Source organism: Nelumbo lutea, chromosome 2 (genome assembly GCF_056320005.1).
Source record: "Nelumbo lutea isolate HS-2025 chromosome 2, American lotus-T2T, whole genome shotgun sequence".
NCBI lineage: Eukaryota > Viridiplantae > Streptophyta > Magnoliopsida > Proteales > Nelumbonaceae > Nelumbo > Nelumbo lutea.
Genome location: NC_142685.1, coordinates 102,128,277 through 102,135,334, shown reverse-complemented (window position 1 = coordinate 102,135,334; position 7,058 = coordinate 102,128,277). Strand labels below are relative to the sequence as shown.

The window sequence follows — 7,058 nt, the reverse complement described above, 5'->3', positions numbered from 1 at the left end:
TCTTTGTGGTTGGGACCACCTTGGAGGCCGGAGCTTTGGCTACATTCTCAATAGCTTTGGCACAGGCCCCTTTTTGACCTCTCCAAAGAGTTGTATACTAACAGAAACAGGTCGTTCAACTTCCGTTGATGCTATTCTTTGAGTACCCGTTTGGTAGGGCTTTCCCACAGCAGCTTATGGCATTGCAAGGTAGTTCCTACATGAAAAGGTTGGGTGCCTTTAAGTCACTAAGTGAAGACAGTTATTGAATGCAAAAGAGTGCTCTGAGTCAACACAAGACTCTCTTACAAAAGTTGAAGAAAGCTGGGTACCTTTAAGTCAGTTAAACACTACAATACAGTTGAAGACAAACGAGCCCTTGCAAAAAATTTTATAGAAAAATAATGCGTTTGCCGGGAGTCGAACCCGGGTCTATTGCTTGGAAGGCAATTATCCTAACCGTTGGACTACAAACGCCAGTTGTAATTTAAATATATGAAAACTATTTAGCCTCTAAGGTGGGCAGAGTCAAGGTTAAAAATTTTGACACAATAAATATATAATGTGGGCCTTCTCCCGAAAAAACCTTTTCAAGATAGGGAAATTTTGACACGACGCATATATTCTAAAATTTTGAAAGAAATTACTAAAAGAATGATGTGTTAGGTTCGAAGTACTGATACCGTGAGACACCCCTTCTCACGTATCAAGGTGTACAGATGTTTGAAGTTTGAACCTTCGACATACGAGAGGGTTCTCATCACTACAAACATTTTTGCTATGCTTGGTTTGCTCAAACCAAAATACTTTATTGACAGCACAAAGGGATAACATCACATAAGAACTATTTCAAGCAAAATTCGGAGTCTCTACTGGTTGGTCAGACCGATAACCCAGTCACAATCTCAGTTTGGGTTAATCAATAATCCATCAAAATAAACACTAAACCGGATTGGTCCTAAATGATTTAAAGTATTTATCAGATTGAATTGAATCTTGTGTATTTGTAATGAATTTACATTAAACCAAATCGAATTTGACCAAATTCGGTCCAATTGACACGGAAACTTTGTGTTCATGTTGTTGCAATTGTTTTCTAAGGTAGACATTCTAATTACTGGTTAACAACTAAACCTGTTCTAATTACTTGTTGATACATTCTTTTGTATTTCTTTTTTTTAGAATTCGAAAATAAACAAGGAGTAGTTACTTTGCTGTATTATCTCTAGATGAATATATTAACGGTTATGTCTAAAAATGTTAGAGCCCCAGTGAAGCAAAGAGAGGGTTGGTGAGAGGGTGAGAGGGTGAGGGGTGGGAACTGAGTTTCATTTTCATCTGTTGCCATTGTCTGAGATGGTGAGAGGGTGAGAGAAAAAGGGGAAATTCTTGCAATATGCAGAGGGGGTTGAGGGCTGAGGAAGGTGGAATGGACGAGAGCAGGTTCAAAGTAGTAGGAAGGTGGAGGTATGAGGTGTCGATCGAAGCCAAGACTTTCAAGTTCGAAGAGGAAAGGATCAAAGGTGAGGATGTTTTGAAAATCAGAGAGAATAACAGAGCGACTGTGTTGGTGTCAAAGGAGGTCTTAGTCTGGTTGAAAGGTTTCATAGACGGGGCCATCAACTCTGGTAAGGTGATTGGATGGACAAATTCTTTGACTGTACCAGGTAAGAAATATGTAACAGAAGTGTAAAGAAACAAAAAGGGTTGGTTTATCTCTGTGGTGGAGTTTTTCGGAACAAATGGAAAGCAACTACTGTGTGTGCCAGAAGGGAGGCTACGGAAAGGGTGGATGGATTTTGTGAAGGTGCTACAGTCTTTTCTTGTAGCCTTGGAAGTGAAGAGAGCAGAGGGGGTGAAGAGAGCTGCTCAATTCTCCAAAGACCAGGGTAAAAAAGCTCAGGAAGGGGCAGTTTCGGTTAGTTCCTCTGGGAGTGTAGAAGTGCAAGGCACTCCGACTGAAGTGGTGGTTGCTTGCTCGCCTAGTCCTCGAAGATTATTGGTAGGAGCAGGGAAGGATGAGTGGAAGAAAAGAAGGGTTTTAGTGGCCGATAGAGGAGTGACAGACTGGAGAACGGTTCTGTGTACTGTGGCAGGGGAGTTAGGATCTGGGAGTGAAGCTTTGTTGTTCCCTTTTGCAGAGACGAAAGCTGTGCTTGATGTAGGCGACCAGGAGCTAAGTTTTAAAGTAGTAGTGGTGGATGGAGTTCTGATACAGGTTCAGAACTGGAGTCCATTTTGCAATGAGGTCGAAGTCCAAGATGGTTGTGTCCGGCTGAAGCTTGTAGGCCTTCCATTTCACCTCTGGCGGAACTCTGTTCTGGAACACATTGTGCATTGTTTGGGAGGCATCTTGATGAAAGCTGATAAACGATTTCTGGGTGCCGTGGAGTTACAGGTTGCTGGTGTAAGGCACGAAAACTTGCCGAGGGTCATTGAAATATGCTCGGATGATGCCTGGTACAAGGTGTGGGTGGCCTCTGAAGTTGAATGGTCGTGGGGGGGAGGTGTTCCTAAGGAAGAAGATGATGAGCTGGCGGGGTGGTGACACGTGGAGGGCGTTTGTTGGGAGTCAAAAAGGTGGAGCAGACGCAAGGTTTTTTTGGGGTTACTGAGCCAGTTGGGGGAAACCAAATGACAAGAAATCCCATTAAGGAAAGATTTTCAAATAGGTTTGAATTAAGCAATTTAATGGCGGGATTCTCTTCCTTTTGCTGACGTAGTGAAAGGGCAGGGTGGGTTTGGGAGCCGAAAGGGTTGGTCAGAGCCGTTGAAGGTGGCGGGCGGGTCGGGCGGGGTGAGGGTTGAGCCGAGGCAGAATTGGAAGGGCCCACGTGACAACTTAAAAGGTCACGCGGGCGGGTCGGGTGGGCATAACACTGAAAGGGGGATCCGGTTGAAGGACCCACGTGATAACTTAAGTCGTCACGTGGGTCGGGGCAAAGGGGCTTCTCTTGGGGCGCTGATAGACAATGCTATTGGTCTATCATCGTCCCAAGTCGTGAGAAAGGGGGGGGGGCTTGTGCGCAGCGGCGGAAAATGGAGAAGAAACCGGTGTTGCAGTGGGTTTCCTGGCGATGTTTGGAGGAGCATAGCCAACTGTGACGCTCCTCAGAAAGGCCGAATCCAAGATTCGATAGGGACAGAACTGAAGAGAGGGAAGAGAAGGATGAAGGATGGGCGCAGTGCAGTGAAGGAAATGAAGAAGCGGAGGACTTTTCTGCTGATGGTACTAGTGTGGGCAGTGTAAACGACGAAGGTAGTTGTGCTGGTGGTGACGTGGATGGGTGGAATATTGCTAGCTTATTTTAGGGTGTAGGTTGCAATCGGGTAAACTCATTTCCATGTCTACAGAGTGTGCAAGGAGTATCAGAAGGGGTAAACTGGGAGAACAGGAAGCTGAGCAGGAACACACCATCTAGGGTTGAACCAGGGGTAGAGGGGAAAGATTACCGGGTTGGCCAAAGGACAAAAATACTTTCCAACCAACTAAGGGAGACAGATGTTTACCAACCTCTAGAACATGAGAGGGAGGCCGGGAGCAATCCTTTTCTAGCCTGTCCACCAATCCCAGGTAACCCAGTGATTTTGGTTTGTGCCACTAATGTGTTTCCTGTGTCCTTGGTTCCAGATTCCGTTTCTGTTCCATGTCCTGTAGTCCATGAATATGCAGCCGTGCTAGAAGGTGGGCTCTCTGAGGAGGGGGAGAAGAGGATGAAGGAAAGTGGGAAGGTGAGGGAAGGAAGGTTTAGGAGTGAAAAAGTTTGGGAAATCATTGAAAAAGTGTTTAAGGAAGTGGAAGGAAAATTGATTTGGAGAAAGGAAGGGGAGGAAGGAAGAGGGGAGGGGCTAGTGGAGATGAGGGAAAGGTTTGAGGGTAGAGATGGAGGGAAAGGAACAGGGAAGGAGGGAAGTAATAGGAGAGGGAGGTTGGATGGAGAGGAAAGAACAAAGGTGGGACCAGGGGAGAGGAAGAACGGGCATATGGGCAGAGATGGAGGGGTTTCTGTAGGAAGGGTAGGGGTGGAGGACTCGGTGAGAGAAGACTTGCTAGCTGAATTTATAGAGAAGTTGGGCTTTAGGTTGGAAGATTTGAATGTATTGAAAGAAAGTTTACAGAAGAGGAAGAAGGAGATCAGAACAAAGAAGAGGAGATTGAGTGAAGTTGAGAGATTGAAGAGAGATGTAGGAGACAATAATCTCGGGGTAAAAGGAGATAGGAGGAAAGGGGGAAAGTAGTGGAAGGTGGCAAGGGGTTTAAATAAGAAGTGGAATGAAGATACTCGGTTGGAATGTGAGGGGAATTGGGAGTGCAAGGAAGAGAGCGACAATAAAAAGGTAATAAAACGGTTTGACCCAGGCATTGTGCTGTTGCAAGAGTCTAAGAGAATGGAGTTTAATAGCAATTGGGCACAGAGTGTTTGGAAAGCCAGGGGGGTCAGTTGGGTGGCTGCTCCCTCTTGGGGTGCATCCGGGGGGATTGTAACAATATGGAAGAGGGATGTGGTTGAAGGCCTGGAGGAGTTGATCGGAAAGTTCTTGGTTTCCGTGAAGTTTAAGCAGCTTGAGGGTGATTTTACGTGGGTTCTCACAAATGTTTACGAACCAAATGACTACAGAAAGAGAAAGGAGTTGTGGGAGGAACTGGCGGATGTTAGAGGATTGTGGGATGGGCCCTGGTGCTTGGGTGGGGACTTCAATGTGATTAGATTCTTGGAGGAATCCAATAAAGTTAACCAGAGAGTGACAAAATGCATGAGGAAGTTTAACAGCTTTGTGGAGGACTTTGAGCTTAAAGAGATCCCCTTAGCTCATAAGACATTAGTTGGTCAAATCTCCAATCTAGACCCATTTGCTCTAAATTGGATAGATTCTTGTTCTCTCTGGATTGGGAAGTCCATTGGGGAACCTTGGCTTCTAGAGCTCTTCCAAGGGTGACCTCCGGTCATTGGCCCATAGTGTTATGTAAGGAGGAAAGAAGGCGTGGAGGTCCTACCCCCTTTAGATTTGAAAATATGTGGTTACTCCACCCAGGGTTTAACAACAAAGTGAGGGAGTGGTGGTTTGAGTGTAACCCATTGGTGGAATGGGAGGGGATGAAATTCTATAAGAAACTTCAATTTTTGAAAGCAAAAATCAAGGAGTAGAATTTGGTGGAGTTTGGGAGGATAGAAAAAAGAAAGGGAGATCTGCTGGATAAGATTGAAAGCCTTGACTTTAAAGAAGAAAGGGGAGAAGTTGGAGAGGAATACATTGAGCTTAGGAGAGATCTAAGAAGACAGTTAGAGGATTGCCTGCACAAGGAGGAAATTAGTTGGAGGCAAAAATCTCGGTGTAAATGGGTGCAAGAGGGGGATAGAAACACTAGGTTTTTCCACTCTCTAGTAGAAGGCAGGAGAAGGAAGAACTTGATCTCCAAATTGGTAGTAGATGGAGTTGAGCTAGTGCATCAAGAGGAGATTGCCGGGGCTTGTGTGGAGCACTTCAAATCTATCCTAAGAAGGCTTGTGTGTAGAAGGGTGTGGGTAGAAGGTTTGGACTGGCCAGATGTAGGGGTGGAGAACAGGAGAAGGTTGGAGAGAAGCTTTAGTCTAGAAGAGATCAAGGAGGCTGTTTTTTCTATGGATAAAACAAAAGCCCCAGGGCCGGATGGGTTCACAATGGGTTTTATCAGGACTGTTGGGACATTTTGAAAGATGATCTTTTGCAGGTATTTGAGGAGTTTTACAGGAAAGGAATTGTCAATCCGGGTGTGAATTCCACATTTATAGCCTTAATTCCAAAAAAAAAAGATGCTTCCCACCCGAAGGATTTTAGGCCAATTAGCTTGGTTAATAGCTTGTATAAGATCATTGCAAAAGTGTTGTCTTTGAGGCTGAAGAAGGTTTTGTTAGATATAATTGAAGAAGGTTTTAATTGCTAATGAGAGTGTAGAGAACTTTAAGAGGGATAAGAAGAAGGGAGTGGTTTGTAAGTTGGACTTGGAAAAGGCTTATGACTTGGTGGACTGGGAACTTTTGAGGAAAGTTTTGACTAATTTTGGGTTCGGGGCTAGATGGTGTAAGTGGATCATGGGTTGTGTTTGGAATTGTCATTATTCAGTGCTAGTGAATGGGACAGTGGTAGACTTCTTTCCAGCCAGTAGGGGTATAAGACAAGGAGACCCCCTTTCTCCTTTCTTGTTCATTATAATTACGGAGGTTTTGGGGAAATTGATTGACAGAGCAGATTCTAGGGGGCTCATTAGAGGCTGGAGAGTTGGGAGGGCAGAAACCCCTCTTACTCACTTGCAGTTTGCTGACGACACGATTCTTTTTTGTGAAGGCGGTAATGTGAGCTTTATTAGGAATTTGAAGTCGGCGATACAACTGTTTGAGCAAATATCCAACTTGAAAGTTAACCTTGAGAAAAGTTGTGTTGTGGGGGTGAATTTGGAGGAGGGAGAGATCAGAGAGAGTGCTGAAGTATTGGGGTGTGAAGTATCGGGCTGACCTTTGAACTATTCCTCTATCCATGTTTACCAACTTTTGGCCCTCCTATCTATGTTTACTAGTCTTTAGCCCCCTCAAGAGAAAATCCTAGCTCCACCCCTAAAGGGAGATATTTCCAATGAACAACTATGATGTTCTATGGGTAGGGGTAGGGTTGTGGGAACAACTTGTGGGTAGGGATTGATACTACCATTCAATACCTAAATTTTCTAAATTCAAATACCCAACTTATGTTCATTTTTTTTTCCTTTTTGCAAACACTTAACACTACTGTGAGGAACATTTTCCCTCTCTCTTGTTTGCACCCCTCCATGATGCTCATATCGAGCTAACTTCGCACGCTGATGTTGTTGCTGTAAAGAGGGATTAGGTTTTAAACCCGTTGGCTGTTAAGGCTTCTTAAGATTCCTTAGCAATCTGTCCCTCCTTTTTAGCCTTAATGGCAGAACGACTAGTGTCATGGAAAAAGAACTACCTCTCTCTTGGTGGGAGAATTACTCTTATTAAGGCCACACTTGCTAATTTACTTATCTTTTTCCTGTCGGTGTTTAAAATCCCAATGAAGGTTGCCAATAGTTTGGAGAAGTT

At 44.5% G+C, this 7,058-nt stretch overlaps 1 non-coding gene across 1 annotated transcript; it reads right to left on the bottom strand.

Moving 5' to 3' along the window:
• Window positions 1-384: 384 nt before the first annotated feature.
• On the bottom strand, window positions 385-456 carry TRNAG-UCC (transfer RNA glycine (anticodon UCC)). The gene has a single exon. It is a non-coding gene; the product is annotated as a tRNA-Gly (tRNA).
• Window positions 457-7,058: the final 6,602 nt, after the last annotated feature.